Here is a 26,772-nt window from a genome sequence, read left to right as displayed (position 1 = left end):
TATTTTGTCTTACTTAAAACAAGAGTCAGGGAATTCATCCCATCGGATGGTAGTAACAGCCTTTTATTACATCAAAGTTGGTGGTAGCTTAGAGAGGAAAAATTGGCCTTCCATGGTATGTAACTTTATGACCTAAATGAAATAAGATAGATGATCCTCCCCAGGTGAATTTTTATATTGTTTTACAAAAGAATAGAGAGAATAAAAAGAAGAAAGAAAGGGAAGCACTAGTCAAGCTCATCTTACAGCACAGCTGCATCTGTGCTGCTGAAGTGAGGCAGTATCAGAGTCACTTGGAACTGCACCTTGAATCCAGCTCACAAAATGGCCATTTCTATGATTACTTTTGCTGGTGGGGGGAACATGATAAAGCTATGGTCCTAGAGTTTGGATATCTGTTCCCTCCAAATCTCACGTTTAAGTTTGGTGCACAGAGTTGGAGGTGGGGCCTCATGTGGGATTTGGGTCACCAGGGTGGAGCCCTCATGAATGGATTAGCATCTTCCCTAGGTGGAGGAGTGAGTGAGTTCTTACTTAAGTATTTCCCAAGAGAGAGCTGGTTGTTACAAAGTGCCTGGCACCGCTCCCTACCACCTGCTCTCCTGCCATGTGATCTCTGCACATGTCAGCTCCCCGTCCCCTTCCACAATGAATGGAAGCAGCCTGAGGCTTGCTCCAGATGCCTGTCTTCCAGCCAGCAGCACTGTGAGCCAAATAACTCTTTTTTCTTTCAAAAGTACCCAGTCTCAGGTGTTCCTTCAGAGCAACTCCAGTGGACTAAGACATGGCTACAGCTAATGTTTGAGAAATGAGTCATTCTAAATAGCTACGCTAGAGTTGAGGTATAAAACCTCAATTTTAAGCATCTAAAACTATTCTTATTATTTTAATGTTGATAGAAATCGCATTTCCTTAATCAGGAAAAGCCTGTGCTTTCCTGGTATTATGTCTAGAATTTCCTTATTTTCACATCTGTCTGCCACCCCAATAGATCTTACATGCACTGTCCAGGAGCAGAAACTGTACTTCATTCTATTTTGCTTCACACAGAGGAGATGATCAATACCCTTCATAGAATAAATCAGCAGTGGCTTTGCCATTACTACTGCAGCGTCTTGAAAAGGATTCCCTCCATGAGGAATGAAAGACATCATTATGAACATTCATTATTGGGTTAGACTACAACACAGTAATTCCATCTTCTGTCGGGTCCCTCTGGGGATTCTGAAAACTGCCTGCCTCTATATTAAATGGTCCCAGATGCTGTGGGTTTCTAAATTCCAAGTTTTGGAGTTTTAGCTATTTCTAATCTGCTGGGTAAAGCAGATAATCACACTTTTTTCCCAGATGTCTTGGCATAGAAATGGGTTTCCAGTGAGAGTGCCAGGGATAAAAAAGGTCCACTGAGTAAAAATAGAAGTTTCAATCAAAGGTTTTTTAAACTCACTTCTGGCAAGTCAAGACGACCTCCCTCCTCTTTTTTTTTAAACTTTTAGTTTAGTTTTCAGTTATGTATCAGAAAGATCAGATTGCTGACTGTATAGCTGAAATATTACAGTTTCCAATCCTAAAAACTCCTGCAGTTCTAGCAGGTTTTCAGGTTCCTGGTAATTGAATCCCTAAGCAGGCAAATGTTTTCTAGAATTCATGGATTCTACAAACTTGTAAGCTACTGAAATAGTAAAAGCTCCTTTTCAGTGTGATACAACCTTCGGCCATACTCTAGCTATCGCAAGTCTTAAGTTTTTTCACAAAATAAAAATTGACCTTTGAGGGCGTAGGTGTTCAATATTTCTAAAGTATTTAAAACTCCTTAGATACAAATTTTTTGATAGAAATATTGTGGGTTTTGTTACATTTATAACTGACAAAAAAACGACTTGCATCGTTGCACTTTTAAGCCTCTTATAGTTTTCATATGTATCATCTAATTTGATTTTCATGATGATAATTCATAAATATAGGCTATTGTGAAATCTTTATCAATTAATCTGTAATAAGGAACTCTCAAATTTCATTTAGTTCTAAAACTGGCCTCCTAAATTCTCTTATCCTACATATTATTCATTTCTTGTGTAAATGTCAGGGGCCAAAGAAAAATAAACTCACATTCTGCCATTTGGTATGAAGTAAGGAATCTAAACCAACATCATTAGTGTAGGCAGTATTTGTAGTAACCACTGCAAATACTGAGAATGTTTTTTAAAGTTAGAAGGAAAGGACTTTTGCTTCCCTTATGGCCTTCCTTTGACCATTTTAAATTTCCTTAGACTTTATTAAAGTACATCAGTTACATAGTTAAGAAAATTTAAATTAATGTTTGTAATGTGAATGTGGTATTATATCTCCAAGATATACATTAAAGAACAGGACATTACATAGAGGCTTATTCTTTTTTATAACAAGTATTTGATTTTTTTTAAAGATTAGCAGGTGGTACAAGTTACAAAGTAATAGGATTTGTATTTCTTAATTTTAATGTGAAATTAATCTGAATACCTAGCATCTCTGATTTCAGGCATGCCTTAATTATAATTTAAAATAATTTTTATACAAATTAGTCTAGAAAAAATTGAATGCTACTTGAAGATTTATAATGTTTCCCCTTCCCTCACACACATCAACTTTTCATAATTCCCTTTTCTGATTTTATGTCCAACAGTGAAACAAAGCAGAAATCGTATAAAAAAATCTCTTCCTGCATGGTTATATTTTTACCTAAAAAGTATCTATTAATTGTTCCTTTATACAATGCTAAATTACCTTGAAAAACTGTGGAATTATACATCAGGCTTATGAGAATATAAGATGAATATATTAGGACTCAAACAGGTAAAATCAATTCCTAATTCTTATGGCCATCTGTGGTGTGACTTAAAGGTGCATCTGAGATTATACAGTAATTTCAGACAGAAGAGAGAAATAAGAAAATGAGTCTATTGTGTGCCTTAGTATAAAGGGCTTCTTTAGCCTTTTTACAAAAGGTGCACACTTTTAAAACATTTCCTCTCATGTAGAGCAAGGGAACATCCTAAAAGAGTTTGTAATTCTTAAGAAAGTAAGAAGAGAAGAAGCACGACAAGTTCCTTTAAAAATGTTTTACATGTTATCTACAATAGCAGACAGGAGAAAATGAGTGAGAGCCCAAATGCTTTGAACCCAAAAGAGATGAAATCAGCACAAAAGAAAGTCAAGTAAGATACTAAGGAAGTCAGATTTCATACTAAGAGAAATTAAATTCACTCACTGTAAAAGTTTTCTATGGTGGCTATAACAAATTATTACTTTGTGGCTTGAGACAACACAGATTTATTATATCACACATCTGTAGTTCACAAGCCTAAAATAGATCTCACTGGTCTAAAATCAAGGGGTCAGCAGAGCTTCACTTCTTTGTGGAGGTTCTATGGGAGAATCGTGTTTCCTTGACTTTTCCAATCTCTAGACACTGCCTGCATTCCTTGGCTCATGGTCCCTTCTGCCTTCAAAGTCCATGATGGCCAGTGAGTCTTTCTCACCTTGAATCATTCTATGACTTTTCCGCCCTTTTCTTCTACATTTAAATGACCTGCATTAGTTTCCTGGGGCTGCCTAACAAAGTACCACAAACTGGGTGGCTTAAACAATAGAAATATATTGCCTCACAATTCTGGAGGTTAGAAGTCCAACCTCCAGACTTCTGGATGTCGGCAGAGCTGGTTTTTTCTGAGGGCTGTGAGGGAAGGATCTGTTCTGATAAATAATATTTTACTGAAAATAAGTCATAAGATACAGATAACTTGTAGGACCTGGAAATGTTCTGTAGAAACTGTGATTTGGGATTTGGGTTCAAACAAAACAACAAGAGGAAAAAGAGAAGCAGCACCATTTATTACGTAGGTCTACTCTGCATCAAGTGGATATATAAGATGTTGGTTTAGATTCCTTACTTATATATAATTATATATATATAAGGTCAAATAAGGCTACAAAGTAGAGAAGGAGGACTTTCAAATGTGAAACTGAAGTTCAGAAAATGATTTATCCGAGATCAAATACTTGTAGGGGCAGAATTGGAATGTGAACTCAGGTTTGTCTGACTGCAAAGCCCATATTCACTCCATGATATGTCCCTGGAACAAAAGAAAATATCCAGGTTGGGTTTTTAATTTCTTTAACTATATGACAGACTTTTAATGGGAGTCTATAATTCAAAGCAATAATTAATATGTTCAAACTAAATAATTTAAAAATACCCAGCTTGAATGTTGATCACTATATATTGAGCATCATAGTTTGAGGCAATATATTTAGAAGAGGTGTATATTCCATGTTTACATTTTCATTTCCTACCATTTGACCCAGGAGTCCCATTATTGGATATATACCCAAAGAAATCTAAATCATCCTGTAACGAAGACATATGCATGCGTTTATTCGTCGCAGCACTATTCACAATAGGAAAGACATGGAATCGACCTAAATGTTCATCAATTATAGACTGGATAAAGACTATGCCATAAAGAAGAATGAGATCATGTCCTTCGTAGGAACATTGATGGAGCTGGAAGCCATTATCCTTAGCAAATTGACGCAAGAACAGAAAACCAAATACCACAGGTCTTCACTTATAAGTGGGAGCAAATTGATGAGAACACATGGACACATAGAGGGGAACAACACACACTGGGGCCCAACAGAGGGTGGAAGGTGAGAGGAAGGAGAGGATCAGGAAAAACAACTAATGGGTACTAGGCTTAAGACTTGGGTGATGAAATAATGTATAATCTGTACAAGAAAGCCCATGACACAAGTTTACCTAGGTAACAAACCTACACTTGTACCCCTGAACTTAAAAATAAAAGTTAAATAAAAATAAAATTTCCAAGAGTTGTCCCTTAATTGTGACTTAATTCTGCTCTCATGAAGACAGTTAAACTTTATGGGGTACTTTTTCTGTTGTTTTGTCCATGTGATTTTCTTAATAAGTCCTTTGTGCTAAGGAGATGAAACAACAGCAAGTCTCCCATCTTGGGGCATAGAGTGTGGTGTTTACAAAGGCACTCTTAAGTTCATAGGATGACTGGTGCCTGACTTGTCCTTTTCCAAAAGGCATTTCAGGTGTAATTTGGTAACTTGGATAGCTTAAAAGTGAATATATCTATGCGTTAGGTCCAGGTAAGTCTATTAGCTACTGTATATAGAATAGTTTTCATAATTGACATTTTAAACAATCACAGTATTACTTCTCCTATATTAACATTTTCCTTTTTCTTTTCAACAAATAAAAATTGTATATATTTAAGGTGTACAACTTGATGTTTTGGTAAACATACACATTGTGAAATAATCACCACAATCAAACTGATTAAAACAACTCATCACCTCACAAAGTTATTATGTTCATGTTTTTCTTTTTTTCTTTTCTTTGTTTTGTGGTGGAAGAACCTAAGATGTACCCTCAGCCAATTTCAAGTATATAATACAGGATTATTAACCATAGTCTGATTGCTGTACATTGGATCTCCAGAATTTATTCATCTTGAATAACTAAGACTTTCTTGGTGGGTGAAAGGATACAAAGTCTCAGTATTAATCTTTTATTTGCAGTATTGGTTCTTTCAATAAGATCAACATCAAAAGTATCTTTTTTTAAAAGTATGATCATTCAGTGACAAATCAATTTTTAAGTTGAAAAGAATAATCAGGACACTCTTTTAAAATAGTGGTGGTATTTTCTCCAACTATAAAGAAATTAGACTAGGTGTTAGCCCCTGAAATAGTTATTAATGGTAGTAAAATCTGTATTACTGAAGAATAAAGGAACATTTTTAACACAATTCTTTGTTGATGGGGCTATGATCTCAGATCAGATCTTCTGGATTAAGAATGAATTTTAAGAACAAGAAATATTCTTTTAAAAGAGAGATTATCTTTCCTTGCATTTGTGTTTTCTAGGTTTGAAAAGGGGCAGAGAGCATTAGTAACCTGTAATTAACCTGCTGTATTTTCAAACTTCTCATTAATCAGAGTGCTTTCCCTTGTACCTGATGAGACAGAGCAGCAGGGTAATATTTCTTCATTAGTACTAGTTGACTTGTTTTTGGTTTTCGTTTCCTACTGAACAAAAAATTAACTGGCAATAATGAAACAGTATCTGTCTTGAATTGTCCCTTGTTATAGGTGCTGTATAGTGAATCGCTACAATCTTCTTTGAGGTTGTTATCCATATATTGAAACATGATATTGACTGAGTTAAACAGGCCAGACTCAAGAAAATAAGGTCTCCCATATTTTGGAATTCATTTATGGATATAAAATATGCATCGTCTTAGATATAAGGAGAAACATCTTTTAAATAAAATTAAAGAAAAATGATGTATTTTCTTTCCAAAAATATCCATGCTCTCTGTGTCACCAAATAATAATGACTGACAGCTGCCCGGAGAGTTTGGTCTCAAGAAAGGCTAATGAATGTCCAAAAGAAAAATAGCTCATTAGGAGTTAGAGAGCAATGACTTTTCATATCCTACAGCAAAATTTGTGACAAATATGATTATTGGCCTATGTTTTCCAAATGGTCTTCCTTCTTTCATTACGGTACAGGCATACACACCACGGCAAGTCAGCATCTCTTATAGATGACTCCAGTAGAGGACGGCTACCTGTAAATACCTTCATCACTCAGAAATGTACCAACTTCAAAAAGAGTGTTTTAAACGCAGTCATTTCTCCCTCATTCTTTAAGGTTATGTTCTTAAGTATCCCTGTGGGAGTAAAATTGCCAGTTGAATAAACTATTACTGGAATGAAAAAATAAGATTGGAGTTTATATCAGGAAAGAACCTATAAGAGCCCTTCTGCTTTTCACTCACACAATATGTGTGTATGTAAATAGTGCACAGTACATAAAAGTTACTTTTTAAAGTTTTACCCATTTTCAAATTTGAAATAATGGGTGCTATACTATTAATTTATATTTGTCTTTCCTAGCTCTCTAGAAGTTTCTCAAGATTTCTTCTCTCCATAATTTCACTAAATACATTTCATTTTGTCCTAAATTTCATTTTGTTCTGTTGCACAGAATATCCATGCTAAAACATCTTCTGTGTCTATTGATCCTTTCAAACGTTCAACTCATTTATAAGTTTGATAATGCCTTATCAATAAAAGAAAAATATTTTATTTAAAAAAACATATATTTCAGCATGTAAATGCTCAGGAAATACTTTATCAGAAGACAAAAAATATTCCCCCAAATTCTTTAGATGCTCCTTGGGGGGCAATATCTACCCCAATAAGAAACTCTAATTTTGACAAGAGGTCAGTCAACTGTAGCCCACTGGTTGTTTTGCTAGAACCCACAAGCTTAAGAATGGGTTTCCTCTTTAAATAGCTGGGGTGAAAAATCAAAATAATAATATTCTGTGATATTAAAAATTCTATAAAATTCAGTTTCAGTTTCTATAAATAAAGCTTTATTGGAACACAGCTACACTCATTCATTTATGGATTGTCTATGTCTGCTTTTGTTCTGTAACTGCAGAGTTGAGTAGGTGTGACAGAAACTGGTGCACAAAGCCTAAGGTATTTACTATCTGGCCCCTTATAGAAAAAGTTTGCAGACCCCTGATTTAGACTAAAACATCCCCCAATACATCATCAAGTTATATATTCTCAGTTGTATATTCTCTGTCCATGATAATCCTATGACCAAGTCTATGCCATGAACTACCTTTCACTGATAATGTAATTCTAAGGCAGGATTTTACTTTGTCTTCTTTTATCTTCCTCCCAACTCAGCGTATCTAACTTTCCTACTTTGGGGTTTTGTTTTGCTGTCTCCTTTTAATTCTCTTCAATAAGAGTGACTTTTATTGTCATAATAAAACCCATGGATTGCTGACCCTATACAAAAATAGATTATATGCATTTTATATCCCCTAATGACTATTACCTAAAATTACTTCACTTAATTGCCAGAAATACATCCCCAGCAGATTTCAAACTATTGTTCAGGCCACTGCCCTCCATCTTCCCTGTATGGCACTGCCCCAACACCCACTCTGATTTTGAATTGTTGACTGTTCTTCTCCAGGGCTCCATCCAAAGCATGGGACACAACTGAATTCCCCAAAATACGTGTGTATGAGACCAAGTTTTTAGTGAAGCCTCAGGGATGACAGAAGAAAATATAACACAAAACATATAACAACTGCTACTAGAATGGCTACTTTCAAACCTGCAGGGCCCAGAACTACCCATTTCCAGGAAATTACCACCTACCTCCTCCTTGCCTTGGCATCTAGGACCAACTGAAACCCCATCAGATGTGGAGAAAGTTGCCCCCTCTAATGTACCACCCACTTCACATTTTATGTCATATCTGGAAAGATCAACCTTCTCCCCAGATATTTATCTTCTCAAGGGAAACTGCTTCCTCAAAGATAAAGGTCTGAGTTGACACCATGGCTCAGAAAACGAAAGCCCAAGTCTTTCAATACAGTTTTCCCAAAGCCTGAATTGTCTTCCATGCTTTGTCAGTCTTTTCTGTAAGATTAAGTGACAAAGAAATCAGATTTGCTCTTCTCTCCAAGTCTCATGATCGTATCTAAATCAATTCATAATTTTCAGGCATACAGTAGTCTGTATTCAAATTTAGAGTGTGTGCATATTGGGGCAGGGAGGGAAGGGGAAAGATTTTTCATCCTTGGTAGCCATATACCCAGTCCCCATCATTAAACATAACCCTTAATACCTCAGTGTGAAACGCCTTTATAGAGTTGTCTTGTTGTCAACACTTTCTGAGAGTATTGAGTAGGTGCTTTCTTTATTTCTGCATAACTAACTACATCTACCATCATAGGGGCTTCTCCAAAATTAAAAAAAAAAACATAGTCTTCCCCAAATGAGGGGAAATTCCTGCAACTCTTTAAAAGTTCATTTTTCCATCTAAAAACAAAAAACAAAATAAGACTCCAAGTCTAGTCCCTTGAATGGAAAATGTAACCAAAATCATTACCATTTACAAAAGAGTATATAGAAACAAATTTGCATATATTGTTTTCCAAAAAAAAAGAAAATTATCCTTTTGTTAGAGATAAATATTTTTATATTCTGCCCATGCTTGTTTTTCAAAACATTAGGAAGAGATTAACTAGCCTTTTGCGCAGAATTATCTGCTCACCTTTTTTAAAACTTATACAAAATTTTCTGCTTAAACCATTTTAAACACTTTTAAAGTTTTTAGATTCTATGGACTTGAAAACTTTGGGTTCCAGTTGTCTGTTAAAGAGCTAATTTGTCCTTGCAGTTTCAGAAACAGGTAACTACTTGCACCTGTCTACACAAAGCAAGCACAACCGAAAGACACAAGTCTTAGTACATTTTGTAAAGGGTGTTTCTTTCCTGGTCTATATACCCTGGGCACAACCTTTGATTTTATCATGTGTCAGTTTCTCCAACCAATTTACATGCCTTTAGCAATCTCTAAAGCGCTTCTTTTATTTGCGGGATTTTATAAAGACAGCAAAAAGATTAGATTAGTTGAAAATTACTGAACTCATAGTGAGGGGTAAATCTTATATAATAAGTATTTGGAAATATATATAAATCAAGTAATATATAATATGAATCTGGCTTTAATTCCCATCCCAATTCATGAGAGAGGCTAAGGGACATGTCTCATTGTGCACCACTCTTCACCTGGGGTCCCGTCCAGGCCTTTCCACACTGGACCAGTCACTTCCTAGCATTAGAACTTATACTGTGGTGGCAGATAACCTTCAGGATTTGTCTATGGTTACTGATAGTTCATGACTGAAGTATTCATAGAAGGTGTTTAAAAGCTCTAACTTTGCTCTTACAACTACTGAAGCATTTCATGCAGCACTGAATTCTGCAGAGGTTCATCCTTCCTCAGACCCTACAAATTCCTGCTCCAGTTGGAAATGCCTGGGAGTGGCTTCTTTCTCTCTCTTGGCTCATACAGACTACCTTAGATTTTAGTGAAAAGAAAGTTGTCATGCTGAATGCAGTGAAAAACAGTCCCTTGTGCTACTTCCACCCTTCCTTCTTCCATCGCACAGACTTCCTGTACGTCACTGAACAAGAAAGTTGCTTCATTCTTCATTATTTTACATGTGCTCTTCTCCACCTGGAATGCTTCCTCATCTTCTCCTATCCTTCTAGTCAACTCCTTCTTCATCCTTTAAAGACCAACTCAAGTGTGACCCGTTATCCCCCACCCTTCTTAGTGGGTATTATTTGTTCATTTAATAACAAGATTTTATTAACAGTATACCATATGCCAGACACTGCCCTTCATTTTTCCTTACTTTTAATACTATCAGGAACCAGAACAACCATTTCACTACTACTGTCTTTAATCTTGTCCAGGGCTCATCTTGTTTAAAAGAAAAAAGTGAAGTATCCAACTGCATTCTCCTGCCACCATCTTTCTTTGTATTAGACTTAACTATTTCAGTTTTATATGATTAAGATCATGGAATTCAATGATTAAAATTTAATTATTAATATTTAAAATAACACCAAATAGTAACTTAATAGTACACTGACTGCTTAAAATATATGAGTTATTGCATTAACACAATAACTTTGTCTATAAATCTTAGAAAGGTTATTTATTCCTGCAGAGAATATTATAGAATCTGAGGCCCCTAGTAGTCTAGTGACTAGGATTTTGTTCCTTATCCTGGTTTTCATATCGAATGTATGAAAGACACTAAGCAGCACTACTAAAGTCACTTAAGGCAGCATTTCTACAAACCAACAAATTCCTTTCTTAAAAAAGGAATTAGGGCTATATATTTTTGTTGAAGTTTTAGATGTACATTTTTAAGGATTTTGGTTCACATTTTGATACAAAATATCACCTATCTGCTATTTTTTTAGAGAGTTACTTTTCCTCAAACTAATAGTAGTACACTGTTCACATTATCTACGAAAGATTTCTACATTAAATATGGAACACAGATGGACAGCTTCTTAGATGCTGATTCTGTTGAAAACTGAAGTTTTCCAATTTGATATTTCCTTCAAAATAAGTTGCCTTTTATTGGATGTATCATTAGTTATTCTAAATTATTAAAACACATATAATGCATATGTGAGACACAGAAAGAGAAAATAAACATATTAAAAACCTTAAGCCCTAAACTTTGATGGGATTATTGATGAGAAAAGGTATTCTGAAGACAGTTTCTTTATGCGTAAAATAAGTTTAGCATGCGTGTGTATTTGGAGGTATACCTTTAAGTTATTCATAAGATTCTTCTTATAATTTGTGAGCTATCTGAGGGTGTAACAGCTTTCAGAAGATCAGGAATCAGGGAGATAATGGTTAGGAATAGGCATGTGTGCAGGCAGAGTTGGTTATGTGTTGAGGGGAGGTATCAGAGGAAGCAAACCGAGGGATTCTCCTGCTGTTTCATTAAGAAGGATAAGTAGCTGTATTCGCTAGGCTCAATAAAGGCTTAGCTGATATGACCAGAAAAACAGAGAATAATTTATTCTTCTTTCATAACAGAAAGTGAGGCAGCTCTGCTCCATGAGGTCATTCAGGGACATGAGTCCCTTCCAGCTTGGAGCCCTTAGAATTTACACAGTCAAAGCTGATTCACCCCCAGTGCCTTTTCTTCACAAGAGAAAAGGAAGTCTGAACTAGGTAATTTCCTTCTGAGCATTTTATTGTAGAAGTTGTACTTAGTTCACCCATTCATATTCCACTGGAGAAACAGAATTTCTAGCCACAAAGGAGTCTGGGAATGTGGCTTCTAGCTGGGCAATCAACCCCCCAGATAAACCCTATTACAATGGAGCAGAGGAGAACAACAGGGGCAAAACCAGGAGGCAGCCACAGTAGAACTGAAACATTAGACCTGGCCACGTAAGTTTCCATTACTTGTATACTGCTCAGGTTTCCTCAGACACATAGAGCCTCTTAAGTGGCCAGGCTCTTAGCCCTCCTTTAGATTGTCCACTGAGAGCCCAATTCACTTTGAGTTTTTACTTAGCCACATTGCTAAATCTTTGGTGACCACTCAGAAATATATTTTATTTCTTAAATTAAAATGAACTAAAATTAATATTTTTAAATATTTTCCAAGTGTATAGATCCTTTTTTTTTAGTAAATGGAGTTTATTTGGCTCTCACCAAATCAAGATTAGAGATCCCTACCCTCAGTGGCTCATTTGCACACTCTATTATGGGTTTCCCAATATTACAGTATGTCTTGTTTTTTACATTGTGGGCCTACGTCTTGAAGAAAGAAATTATGTATTAGATCTATGTTATGGTTCACTCCACAGATCTGTACATATAAGGTCACTTGCTAACTCTTTTACTAATTTGATTATTGAGTCCACAGTCTGACAGATAATGACTTATTTACTTCACATTTTTGAAATGTCAGGATTTTAAGGAAGGATCCACCTAAGTGGAGTAATCTATACCTTTCTTAAACTGAGAAAATCTGTGAGGGACCCAGGAGTTCCTTTGATGTCCCCGTTTTCCTAGTAGATTCCCAAGGGTCAACAGGGCTCTGTTCACATCAGAAATGGCTAAAATACTAAAGTGTGGATTGCTCACTATTGGCTCATTCTACCCCAGGAGCAAATTAAATGTTTGTATGGGCATTCTAAATTAAATTTTAATACAATAGGTATATGAAACACCTTCATTTTCAAAATTCTGTGGACTTTGGTTAGCTGATATATTTGCTGTGGTGCTCTAGTGAAACAGAAGCGATGGTAGACATGTATCTGAGCCTGTGAAGTCTCAAGAGCTACAAGTAGCAAACTAGAGACTCAGAGGACTGATGGTGAAAGTTCCAGTCCAAGACCAGATCCAAAACAGGAGAAGACTGATGTCCTAGCTCAAAGACAGGCAGAAAGAGCGAATTCCCCCTTACACAGCCTTTTTATTCTATTCAGGCCTCCAACAGGTTAGATGATGCCGACTTGTGTTGGAGGGCAAGCTGCTTTACTCAGTCTACCGGCTCAGATTTTAATCTCATCCAGAAACACCCTCATGAAAACATCCGGAATAATGTTTGGCCAAACATTGGACATGCCATAGCCCAGTCAAATTGACATAGAATTAACCATTACAACTGTTGACTGTTCTTTTTCTCTTTAGTAAAAGCTCTGATTTAGATCAAATGTGACAAAACTTTCAGGTAGATAATAACAGAAACAGTTCTGCTTTTTTTCAAAATTAATTTCTAAAGAACTGGCATTTGGTGCTTCAGCTTAGGTGTGACTTGGGTGTATTTAAGGAAACAACCACATTCTAAGCACAATTAATAGGAGACACTCAGGGTTGCTCACCAGGAATAGAATATATACTGCAAACAGTCTGAGAAGGAACATGCAGTGATTTAAGAAAATCTTTTAATAAATTGAATGGTGGCCTTTTTCTCCCTTCTCAGTAGTTTTCCTATGGTATTAAAGACTTCCTAAGATTACTTAGATAAACATGATATAAAATTAAAATTTAAGAAGAAAATCTGCAATTAGGTTTTTCCCTTTATTATATAAGTTTCAGGCTTTTAGACTGTATCTCTTGAAGTGATATATAAAAATGATAATGACTCAGAAATCGTTAACACAGATAATCAGTTTAGATAATTACTGCAGAAGAGTGGGTCTCTTTTATTCCAACAGGCTATTTTAATAGATCAGATAAGCCTAATAATAATCAAACAATTTCTCCTTAATTTGTGCTGGGCACATAAAATTTCAGCAGCCTTGAAGCATCATTGTACTCCCTTCAAATTTTTCTTAGGAGTCTTTGGGAAACTTGTAATGTTGAAACATTAATGACTTTATTGAGGATACCAAACCTGAGAACTTTAATAGAAAACTCCCTTCCTAGGTTGTGTTGACTTCTCTGGCTTTAAGATACAGAGTATACAAACTTAACAAGTTTTCTCTTTCTAGGCTCACAATATAAAGCTTAAAAGAGAAAAGAAAAGGCTGTGGAATATTCTTTAGGACCACAGAGACAGAATGTCTATTATTAACTGATAATTTTTGGTATTGTGAGATAGTTCCCAGTATGAATCCCAAAGATAAAGTTTTAGGGGGCATTAAGTAGATAATAAAACATCAGCAAGGAGCCTAACATGCAAAACTATGGGCTGGATATTTACCTTTGTTTCCTCATCTACTGTCTTTGTATACAAAACAGTATTGTTGGGAGTGTCCTGATGTAATTTGCTGACTGATTCCAAGAATTTCACATACATGAGATAACATTACCATTGATAAAGCTGCCAAGAGGAAGAAAGTAGAGAGGTAGGTCTTTGATGATTTCATTTGGATTTTAACATCCTAAAACATTCAAAATTAGACTTCAGGCCTTATAGCTACTCTTCTTCAGCCACTGAACCAAGGCAATAAGCAAAGTGCTTCTAAGGACTGTCGGCTTGTAGTTGATCCAGGCAAAGCATCCTTGTCAGGATTCTTAATGCAGGCAGACACGCGGATGTTTATTTTAGATCATTTGCTCTGACAAGACTGTCGATTTGGAGTTGCTGCAACTGTGGGTTAGGGAAGTACTGAAAGTGGCTGCAGGCAGATGAAACCCCCTGAAGGGGGCTTCAGGGGAGGAAGGCCAATATCCTGATGAAAAGTCCTCTTGAATTTATCTACAGTTAGCTTTGAGCTTGCAAAAACTAAAGTGAAATCAGTGTATTTTCAGGAGTTGATAGAATAAAGAAATAACCATGGCAATTCCCTGCATTTCATGAGACCGAGGAAAGAAAAGGGGAGAAGGTGAATTCAAACTGCACATGTGTGTTAGAAATACCATAGTAAAATTAAGTAAGAAAAGAAACATTGGAAAGAGTGAAGTATATGAAAAACAGAGGACAAAGTATCAGTTGCTTTTTTGTTGTTGTTCACCCAAGTAGAAATTAAAGCCAGTTCATACTTCTATGCTTTAATTTTTGCAACTTTTGTTGTAAAACTTAACAAGACAGCTGGGTGCAGTGACTTATGCCTGTAATCCCAGCACTTTGGAAGGCCAAGGCGGTGGTTCACTGAAGGTCAGGAGTTCTAGACCAGCCTGGCCAACATAGTGAAACTCTGTCTCTACTAAACTGCAAAATTAGCCCAGCATGGTGGTGCATGCCTGTAATCCCAGCTACTTGGGAGACTGAGGCAGGCAAATCACTTGAACCCAGGAGGTGGAGGTTGCAGTGAGCCAACATTGTGCCACTGCACTCCAGCCTGGGAAACAAAAGCGAAACTCCATCACAAAAAAAAAAAAAAAGGACAATATTTAGAAAAAAGTCAGCACAGGAGTACTTCTTGGTCAGGTGGTGGCATATATTGCTGAAGTAGGATAAATGGGTTCTGATTTTGAAAAGCAATTATTCTGCAGAAAGCATATAGCCATCCTTTTAGTGAGATGAACAATGTGTTTACTATAAAATGCTAATTAGCCCTTCAAATTATTAATGTAATTATTGTTCATCTAAGGACATAAATCTGACAGCCCCTAAGGACAAGGGTGTTTCTCATTTTAAAGAAGCAGGCCTAAAGCACTTTTGTGCTTACCTATATGCTTATTTTAAACTAAATCACACTTAAAAGAAAGAAGAAATTTAAATGTCACCAAGTTGCCAGTCATTTGAAGAGGACAAAGACGCTTGGAGCTAAGAAAAGGGGTTCTGAAACACACTGAAACTTGTAATTATAAGTAAGGCATGACTTTTAAGCCTAACAAGCAGATTTAAAGGTATGTACTGTGAATTTCTCATTTAATCTCTGATCAGGCATTTTACTTGGGTACTCTCTGAAAGAATCATTTGGACAAGGAATAAAACAAAAAGTAGTGTTACTCTGTTCCCTAAATATAGAAAATTTGTGAGTGGGTCTATTTATGTGTAGTTCTTAAAAAAACTCCTAAGTTATGTATCCTCAGGGTAGTCTTGCTCTCCTATCCTCCCTGCCTTCTTTGAATGGAGAGGTAGCATTCTTGTTGTCTGCAGTAAATAAAATTAACTTGCTGCAAAGATGAAAAGCACATTAGAAATTCACCAATCATGTTCTAGGGGAAAGTCAGTAATTTCAAGAGAGGCAAAAGGGAGAATGGATGTTAGAGAGGCAATCCAAAAATGTCTGATACACAAGGCAATCCACCTGCATCAAAAACACCATTCAAGTTGCTCATTAGGAACCTGTAGAATCTCTAAGAACTGCAAATATTATCAGAAGACAGACCCTCATTTTTAGATGTCTGATATTTCTTCTTGAACATTCCACAAGTTTGGCACATTCAAGTGTTTAAAATAAAACTTGCCTTCCCTCTCAAAAGTTGTTCCATCTTGTATATTCCACATCTAAGCACATGAGATCTCTTCACCAATTCAAATAAACTAGAAATTTCAAAGCTGTCCTTGACCCTTCTTTCATGACTACTCCCCAGTATGGTCACAACTTTTGCTAATTCCATACCCAAAATGTCTCTTGGTTTCATCTCTTGCTCATCAATCCCATTTCCTTCCCCTAATCCATGCTGCATGCCCTACTGAAGCAATGCCTTGCTGACTTCTGGACTCCAGACACATCTAACTGCAATTCACCATTTCATTGCTATTGAAATTACAAACATCATTGACTGTTTAAAATCACCCTTCAAAAAGTTTCTTACACTATGATTGATATAAAGCCTTGGATCACTTCGTTCCTTAAGTCTACACTTCAAAACATTCTTCCAAATGCATCATAGTAATTAGGCTAAATAAGAAAAATTACTTAAATTGAAAAGTGTTTGGTAAAGAAACTAGAGAAAAACCTAATGGCCAAAGAGTAGGAGGAGAAAAGGGATTTGGAGTCAAGTAGTCCTGGACTGAGTTTCAGCTTCTAGCTGAGGGGAGATTCATCAAATCCCTTAACCTCCCAGTGGTAGTTTCCGACTCTTACCATGGGGAATATAGTCCCCACTTTGGGAGCTGTCCAGGGCTTTAAATGTGGTAACAGGGTTAAATATCTAACGTAGAATGTCAGATCTCAACACATAATTGCTCCTATTGTTATTCTTTGTAGTAGGTACTTCAAAACACTGGTTTTTCTTCCTTATCCAAAAGGAAGAAAACCTATTGCAGAATTCATACTCAGTAATGGTACATAATTCTAATAAGCTTTTTTATTCTGATTTTCCAGCCCAAATCCTGTAAATGGCAGCAAATTGAAAAGCAGGAAGAGTGAAAATGGTGAGAAATAGTAGATGTCAGCAGGGAAGCTTAAGGAGACAGGTTAATGTACAGATGTAAGAACTCAAAATGCACAATAATAGGACAAACAGCCCTTATTAGCCCAGAGCCATCAACCGTGTAAGGCACGAGGAAAGAATATCATATGGTGGTGTAGGCACAGATTCTGAACTCTGGCTGTATGGGTTTCAATCTCAGCTTCTCTGCTGACTAGATTACAGTCTTGGACAAGTTTCTCGACCTCTCTGGGCCTCAGTTTCTTTCCTGTAAAATGAAGACAATCATGGTACCTATGACATAGAGTTATATTTCAGTAAACATAGATGTAAATGACTTATTTGCTGAAAGGCACTTAGAACGGTGCTGGACCCATAATGAATGACCACAAAAGCACTCACTTGTATGAGTATGATGATACTCACAGTATCATCAATAATGCTTATCTGAAAGACTGAATCATCAAAAAGTTCAATTATGTTCTGTATCTTCTATTTTTAAAGAGAAATGGCAATACCTTTGAAAATTAGTTCAATCAAAAATGTTACATTTCACCCATGCATGGTGGCTCACGCCTATAATCCTAGCACTTTGGGAGGCTGAGGCAGGAGGTCAGGAGTTCAAGACCAGTGTGGCCAACATGGTAAAAACCTGTCTCTACTAAAAATATAAAAATTAGCCAGGCATGGTCGCGCAGGCCTGCAGTCCCAGCTACTTGGGAGACTGAGGCAGGAGAATCACTTGAACCCGGGAGGTAGAGGCTGCAGTGAACTGAGATGGCGCCACTGCACTCCAGCCTGGGAGACAGAGCTAGACTCCTCTCAAAAAAAAAAAAAATGAAATACATTCTAATGAAGGTCTGGTGCTTAAGAGAGAAAATTTGTTATCTGAATTATTTACATACCTGAAATTCTACTGAGAGTAACAGAAAAATGAGATACTACGTTTAGAATCTGAATTTTTAAGTTGATGTTATTTTCAGGACATTAAAAAGAGTCATTTCATTTTTCCATGCCTCCAGAATTGAAAGGAGAGACAGACTCTTGAAAAGAGTTCCTGAGCATGGCCATGGTGAGGCTCAGACTCAACTTTCTAGGATGGGGAGAGGGAGAAGCTGGAGTAGTAGGAGAAGAACAGGACATAATTCAAACGTTCCTAAGTGACCTGAAGATCCCATGTATGAGATTGCCAGATCTCGAAACAAGGCTCTCCTACCTTGCACACGTGTGTCATAGATGCCTTTTTTCTCTTTTCTGAAAAGAAACCACAAACAAATCTACTTATTCCCGTTCCCTTAATTGAGAGAAACAGGGGGTGGTGGTTCTTGAATTTTTACAGATGGGTGAAAATGGCTTACAAAACTCTTGTCAATAGACTATCTCAGGCTACCACGTATCTTCACGTTAGAGACCTTTAAAACTAGTAAATCATTCCAAAAATGCTGCTCTTAATGTTCAATCCAAAAGGAGACTCCATCTAAAAAAAAAAATCATTTATCATTGTCATTCATAACTTTTTCATTGTATCTCATCAGGAGAAAGAAAATAAGAATTGTACTGATTAATGGCCCTAGTTCAGGCTAATTTTGACAATAAGTTAACATAGGTTTCAATATTTCAATCTCAATCTTTGGAATAAATCTTCTGAAGGCAGAAAGCTGCCCTATGCCAAGAAAACTTAAAACCAGTGTGTTTTCTTACAACGTAGCATCTTTTCTCAAGTAATCCCACCTAATAACCTTAGGAAACCTAAACAAAAAGGTTGCTAGGCCTTCGTAGCCAAAAATATTGGCTGACATTGTCTTTCGACTGCAGTTGTGAGCACTAAATAAATATCTGATAGGTAATTCAAGGAGATACTGATTATATTTCCTAACAGAATCTGCAGGATTCTCTTATATTCACGGCTTAAACCCAAATAATAACCAATTTTTTCAAGGGTAACATCAGCTTAAGAATTATTAAAAGCCCCACACTAATATTTACCTTTAAAAAGATTAAAAAATCAAAGCTGAGAGCATGTACAAATAAAAATCCACAGTAGCCAAGTAGTTTATCCCATCAACACAAGAATATCTATTAGTATTAACTGTAATGTGATTAGCTCAATAAATACAAAGAATTTCATAAAATTCCCACCTTTTTCTAAGAATAGCAAAAATAATGGCTGACATTTATGAAACACCTCCTAGGTTACACAGGCCGTATGCTAAGGAGCTTAGATGCATTATCTTCTTTAACCATCTCATTAACCCTGTCAAGAAGATAGCATCACAGACTCCATTTAATAACTAAGGTTTAGAAACACTGAAGAACATGCCCAACATCTTACTTCCAAACCTGCCTTTAGTTTATCATAATATGCAAAGTTTATTTGTAGTAGAAAAAGGAATGTAAGTCAACAGTCTTAACATTATAATAAACTATATTTGCCTTAAGCTGATAGCGAATATGTATTAATGGCAAACAAAAAAAATCTATGCTTACTATCACCATGATTATGTGAGATTGTCAGTAAGCTCTTGTTAATGCAATAAGACAGAACAAAAAACAAAACAGATTTAAACACAGAAAAGAAACAAGAATATAGATTAACATACAAATAAATATCCATACTTAGGTTAGAAAGATACTTTCTTTTATTGACGGAGATAAATTTTCTAGGTATAAATATATGAAAGAAATATATTTCCTCCATATATTTGTGATATATTTCACTAATATATCATAAATAGTGATATATTTCACTACACTCAAAACATCAAAATCAAAAGGCAAAAATAGACAGTAAAAATATGTAATACCAATAAATATAACAGACGATACCTTAAGAAAAAATGAAAAGGCAAAAACAAATTGTGGAAAAAAAAATTGCAGTAGTTATGAAGAACACAAAGGCCCCCATATAAAAGATTAACAGAGCCAGGCGCAGTGACTTATGCCTGTAATCCCAGTACTTTGGAAGTCCGAGGAGGGCAGATCACCTGAGGAGGGCAGATCACCTGAGGTCAGGAGTTTGAGACCAGCCTGACCACCACGGTGAAACCCCATCTCTACTAAAAATACAAAAATTAGCCAGGTGTGGTGGTGTGTACCTGTAATCCCAGCTACTCTGGAGACTGAAGCAGGCTATTGCTTGAACCTGGGAGGCAGAGGCTGCAGTGAGCCGAGATCACACCACTGCACTCCAGTCTCAGTGGCAGAGCAAGACTCCATCTCAAAAAAATAATAATTAAAAAAAAATTAGCCCGGCATGGTGTCCCTTGCCTGTAGTCTCACCTACTTGGGAGCCTAAGGAAGGAGACTTGCTTGAACTTGGGAGGCAGAGGTTGCAGTGAGGCAAGATGGCGCCATTACACTCCAGCCAGGGTGACAGAGCGAGACTCTCTCTCTCTCAAAAAAAAAAAAGATATTAACAGTTTACATAGAAAATGCAAGTAGATTAATATGTAAAAAAATTAACTTCACTAGTAATTGAGTGTAATTTTAAAAAATAAAGTATGCTTTATACCTACCAAAATAGCAAACATTTCAAATATTTTTTGATATACTGCAACAATTACTCATAGAAGGGTAAATGTCTCTAACTTCTTTGGTCAGAAATTATTCACAAATACAGAGTCTTAGACAATTCCTACCTTTTGCTGTGGTCTGAATGTTTGCGCTTCCTCAAAATTCAAATGTGAAAACCTAATCTCCAGGGTGAAGGTATTTGGAGGTGGGGCCCTTGGCAGTTGACTTAGCAGTTGATTAGGCCCTTTTATAAGGTTACACAGGGATTAGTGCCCTTTTTAAAAAAGGCCTGAGAGAGACACTCTCACCCTTCTTTTCCTTTGAGGTCTCAGGGAGAAGGCACTGTCTATTTACAAGAAACTGAATCTGCCTATGCTATGATTTTGGACTTCCGAGCCTCCAGAACTGTGAGAAATAAATTTCTGTTGTTGATAAGCCACCCATTTGTGATATTTTGTTATGGAAGCCCAAACGAACTAAGACACCCTTTGGTGTAATAATTTCTATAATACATATTTTCTCTAAGGAAATAATTTAAATTTGGATGATAATTTATATAGAAATATATTATTCGACATTTTATATCTAGCATTGAAAAGAATGAAACCAGCCTAACTACTGAACAATAGAAGAATGGTTAAATTAATTTTATTTCATCCTTTTGACAGAATGTTAAGCTTTTAAAGTGAATATTTACTTACTTAAAAATGATCTATCTCAAAATGTAAATACCAAAATCTAAATGAAAAAAGAATAGAATATTTATATACAATATGATCTCATGTATCTGTATATTAAGAGAAAAAGATTGAAAATAAAATATATGAAAATGTTGTCAGTCAGTATTTCTGTGTGGCAGGTATATAGTTGATTTTTATTTACATTTTTATCCATTTTTACATTTTACAAAGTTTCTACAAGGAACTTTCATAATTCATACTCAAAAAAAAATTTACAAATACAAAAGTGCCTAAGCTAATAGTATCCTGTGGGTGAATAAATTGTATACCATCTCAATTTTTGTCATCCAGGAACTCCAGTATTAGTTATCTATTTTCATCCATACTTCTATTCAACCTTCACAAACAAAACAGTTTCCATGTCATTGTTGATGTTCATTAGTGTGAACTAATGCCAGTGACCAACAGTGTGGTCCTGATGGCAAGCATGCCTCTCAGACTGCAGTCCTAGAGCCTGTTTCTTACCACAGAACAGACTGTTAGTCCTACCAAAAGAAGTAGAGAACAGAAGAGTAGGAAGCCAGAGGTAGACAACTGCCAGGATCTGAACTCAAAGTTGCAGCAACATGTTCTTCAATGCAATGACACATCTGTCAATGCAACATGGTACTCGTTCCCAATTACCCGTAGACTATTAACTGTGAGAACCTACAGGAGCATGTTTTCACCACTTGGGATATGTGTCAGTTTGCTCAATTCAATACGTAACCAGTTCTCACTCGAGAAAAGAATTGGAATTCATTAAAGTCTGCTAAATTCTGTGATAAGGACGCATGTGATTTCTAGAGTCAAGTGCCTTCATGAAATATTTTCCAAACAAGCTTGTCCATACTTTGAGCAAACCCCTTCTTTATTCTAAGTATCAACAGAATTATGTGTGTATACAAAATTATATGTCTGCCAGCCACCTACACTGTACATCAAGAGTCAGACAGAGAGAGATTTATAGTCTTCTAGCACTTTGAAATCAACAATGCCTACCCAATTAAACTCAGTGCTTGTCCATGATGGAGGAAACATTAGATGAATTATTTCAGATGCTAAGCATTGATTGTATAGGGGCAATGCATAGGTGAAATGATTTTTGTTCATTTTAAATTCTGTTACATTTTCCCAAATTTTGTCTCACTGAGTGTATGTTACTTTTATAGTAGGGAAATTCTCTGCCCTTGCAGAAATTAAAAGCTGGCAAGGAGAGCAGATTTTGCAGCTAGCTATATGGCAGTATACAGAGTGCTACACCTACAGTGCAAAGTTCTAGGGGAGTTCACAGGGGAAGGAGAAGATTAATTCCGTCCAGGAAGGAGGAGGCACCATGAGGATAAATGAGCGAAACAGAGGAAGCAGTTTATGAAATGAACTTGGATGGATGAGTAATATTTTTATCTGGCCAAGAAAAGCATTCCAAGAGAAAGATCAGCATGTAGAAACTCAAACATGAGAGTAGAGAGCATACTAGGGGAAGGGCAGTTAATCTGGAGGGACAGCCCTTATCTGATGTGGCCACACTAATTGTCAACCCCTTTCAACCCAATGTTTAGTCTTGCTTAACTTTTAATTTCTCAGTACGCATTTGGGTTAAAACTCATTTCTTATTTTACCATGAGGCATAAGTAGGACTGCATGCCTCATCTATCTCAATCTGAAGATTATTTCAAAAATGAAACTAATTTCAAAATTAAATGGATTTAAGTGTTCAGCCAATTCATTTGATTTGCATTTTAGAGATTTCTGTTGAGAAATTATAATGATTCCTCACAGCTCATTCTTTTTTGCAATTTGATTAAAGGTTCTGTAACTTAGCTAATTCAGGTGTGGAAAAACATTTAGGCAAATATTTTTAAGTGGTTTTATGCATGTGGATGGCAACAGTAGTACAAGTTAGAAATTATTTCAGATATTTTAGCCAGAGTCTTCACTGAATCAACAGATAGCCAGGTGAAGGAAATCATTTGATGGCAACAAAAGGATTGCCTAAACAAGAGACAGAAGACTGGGCTCTCATCTCTGCTCCTCCAACTACCAGGCAAGAAATTACAGCAAATGATACACTCTGAACCTTCTTTTCCCATCCGTGAAACAGACAGAATAGTACCATGCATTACTTACTTCACAGGACCATTAAAATCACATCAGATAGCATGTGCCATAGTTGATGCAATTCTTAAAGACCTTAGAGATCATCTTACGAGGTTTGTACATTTTGCTCTGAGAAGCTCCATTCTCAGCAAGATGAAGGTAGGGTCAAGAGAGGCTCAAGGACGCTGCTGCAGGATGGGTGGGGCTCCCCCTCTCACATCCCTACTTTCGTCTGAGGAGTCCTCAATTACCTGCTTTACATAGGCAGCTCTAGAAAACCTTTCATATGAAGAAAATGTCTAACAGTTTAAAAGGATTGAAAACAACTGATTTATCCCAATTGGCTCATTTTACAATGAGAAAAGTAAAACCCAGAGAAGCTAAATAACTTCCCCAACTTTAAGTAGTTATAAACTGGTGGGGCAGATGATTGAATCCAAGCTTTCTGTTTCCAGGTCCAATGACTTTTCTATTATACCGTATGGTTAAAGTAACACAAATATTTCTTACTGACATGGAAGTACTAAGAATCAGGACAGTTTTGTATAAAAGATATGACATCGCCTAGACAGTATGAAAATTCCATTCAGCAATATAAAACCAATGTGTGTACTTATTCAATAAATATTAAGTGTCATATGTGTCCCAGACATTGTTCTAAGCACTGCTTTCAGCACTTTAAAATTCAGTTTCCAACAAAGAAGTTATGACATTAAAACCTAACACTGGAATAAAACATCCCAATTTTTGCTGAAATTGATGAATAATTAGCATAGTAGTATAGATGTGGTTATTGCCCATGCAAAAACACCTCTTTGGTTTCTGCAGTCAAATAAACACTAATCTGCTTGTATCTGGGCCCACTCTTTCTGAATTTTCTATTATTAATTTGCTCCTTGTATCAAAAGCTAACACATCACTTGTGGAGTATATTCCATCTACTTTCACCTTCAAGGAGCTAGATGTTGCAAGCATCTCCTTTTTCTTCTGTATACTTATTTTCTCTCTTTCTGGTGATTATTTTGCGGCACATAAATATGCTCCAGTGACTGTCATCTTAAAAACAAAACAAAAACCTTTCTTGCCTCCATGACCAACTGCCACTCAATTTCCTTTCTTCCTTTCAAAGCAAATATTTTTGGAAGGACTTGTCTGCAGTCACTGTGGCCTTCCCACCCTCACGCCACCTCATCTGTGGACAAAGCCAAGCTCCACTTCTTCTCCCCTCCAGAATATGAGAACAGGGATCCTGCCCATTCACCATGTATCCCAACACTCAAAACAGCACCCACCATATGCTTAGCTCAGTAAATATTTGTGGAATGAATAAATTATCTAGAACCATATACTGATTTAGTGAATTATATAATATACAGCTTGCCAATTTCTCATATATTTTAGAAAGATGGGTCACAATATACACCAAATTTTATTTGATTGCAAATTAAATTACTTCAGTCACTATTTGAAAAAATGTGAAATGACCCAGAATGCTAAAGCAAATCTATAAATGTAATTTAAGTCCTACCAAACTTGCAACAGGATATTTTTGTATACGTTTGGAAAATAATTCTAAAATCCATTTTGAAGAATAAATATTTAAAAATAACCAGGAAGACTTGACAAAGAAGAATAATGTGGGTAAAATTGCACTACCAGATATAAAAACTGTGTTACAAAATAACAGTAATTAAAACAGCGTGAATCTGGCACAGGATGAGAGATCAAAAACAGAATACAGAGTTCAGAATTGAGCTCAAATGTATTTGGGGATTTGGTAAATAAAAAAAATAGCATTTTTAATCAGGGAAAGAAATACTGGTTATTCAAGAAAAGGTATTAGGACAACTGCCTAGGTACTTACTAAATAAATAAGTATCCCTCCCTTACTCCTTATACTGAATTCATAATAGAAAATAAAGCATTAGAAAAATCTTTTTCTAGCCTTGGAGTAAGGAAGGCTTTTTAAATATATCAACAAAACTAGAACCATAAAGAAAATCCACTGACAGATGACAGACACTACTTAAAAGTGAAAAAACATATATAGTAAAAACAGAACAAAGTAGAATAGGAAACCCTGTCAACAAGATTAAAAGGCAAACAAAGACCTAGCAAACATTTTTGCTATGTACATATGACAAAGGGTTACAAAAGAGTTATGTTTCATCAACAGGGAAAAAGTATCATGAGATATAAATAGGCAAAATAAATAATCTACAAAATAATAAATATAAATGGCCAGTAAACACATGAAAAGATGGCCAGTCTCATGAATAATCAGAATGCAAGTTCAAATACTGAATTTTGTTTATCTACTAGCCAGCTAAAATTAAAAAGTTTCACAATACACTGGAGTTGAAAGGGGATAGAAAATGGATGTCACACACTATTAGTAAGAGAGTAAACTAGTATGCTCTGAGAGTTGATTTGGCAACTAATATAAAATATCCATTAAGGGAACAATCAGACAATTAATATATAATACAATTTGGAGAGTCATTCATAATTGAAAAAAAAGTCCATCAGTAGGAGATTATTGAATATGTAATAACTGATCTATACAAGGAACTATCACGGAGACCTTATTATGGAGACCAACATTTTTGAAATGTAGAAAGAGACCCACAGTGCTTGCTTCAGCAGCACATACACTAAAATTGGAACGATAACAGAGAATATTATTATCATAACCCCTGCACAAGAATGACCAAATTCGTGAAGCGTTCCATATTTTTACAAACCAGCATGTCTTACACATGTATCCTGGAACTTAAAATAAAGTTTAAAAAAAAAAGAAAGAAATACAAATGAAAAACAAAATATAACAATCCAATAAAAAATGAAAACAGGTAAATATTTAAAAAATAATAAAGAAAGGCATCCACAATATGTCAAGTGGAAAAAGCAGACTCTAAAAGTATTCTACCTCCTCAATATTTCTTGACTCAATTGCCTTCCTCCATCTCCATCATCACTCTGCAACATCCTCTCTCTCCTGGTCCCCCAGCCTCCTCTCATGACTTCCTCCTGTTGATCTTCCACACTGTAGCTGTGGGGAGAGTCCTACAAAGCTAGCATCTGAATCTTTTGCTCCTCACTTCAACACTGTAATAGCTTGCCATTGCTCAGCAAGGTTACTGCCCTTGCCTGATCTGCTCACACCTCCGGCCCCCTCTCTTCTCTTTCTCTCCCACTTGTTCTAGTGACCTTATTTCACTT

The 26,772-nt window shown here is 36.1% G+C and overlaps 1 protein-coding gene and 1 non-coding gene across 3 annotated transcripts in view; both read left to right on the top strand.

The window, feature by feature from the left end:
* The window catches only part of CDH20 (cadherin 20), a 222,118-nt gene that overhangs the window by 28,660 nt on the left and 166,686 nt on the right, over positions 1–26,772 (top strand). The gene's annotated exons all lie outside the window — the stretch shown is intronic.
* LOC135276118 (U6 spliceosomal RNA) lies at positions 26,181–26,288 on the top strand. Its single transcript, XR_010343685.1, has one exon. It is a non-coding gene; the product is annotated as a U6 spliceosomal RNA (small nuclear RNA).

The sequence above is a fragment of the Aotus nancymaae genome, unplaced genomic scaffold (assembly GCF_030222135.1).
Source record: "Aotus nancymaae isolate 86718 unplaced genomic scaffold, 86718_ANA_hifiasm-v0.15.2.pri h1tg000020l, whole genome shotgun sequence".
Taxonomy (NCBI): Eukaryota; Metazoa; Chordata; class Mammalia; order Primates; family Aotidae; genus Aotus; species Aotus nancymaae.
The sequence above is the reverse complement of the archived record's forward strand: the minus strand, read 5'-3'. Positions and strand labels throughout refer to the sequence as shown.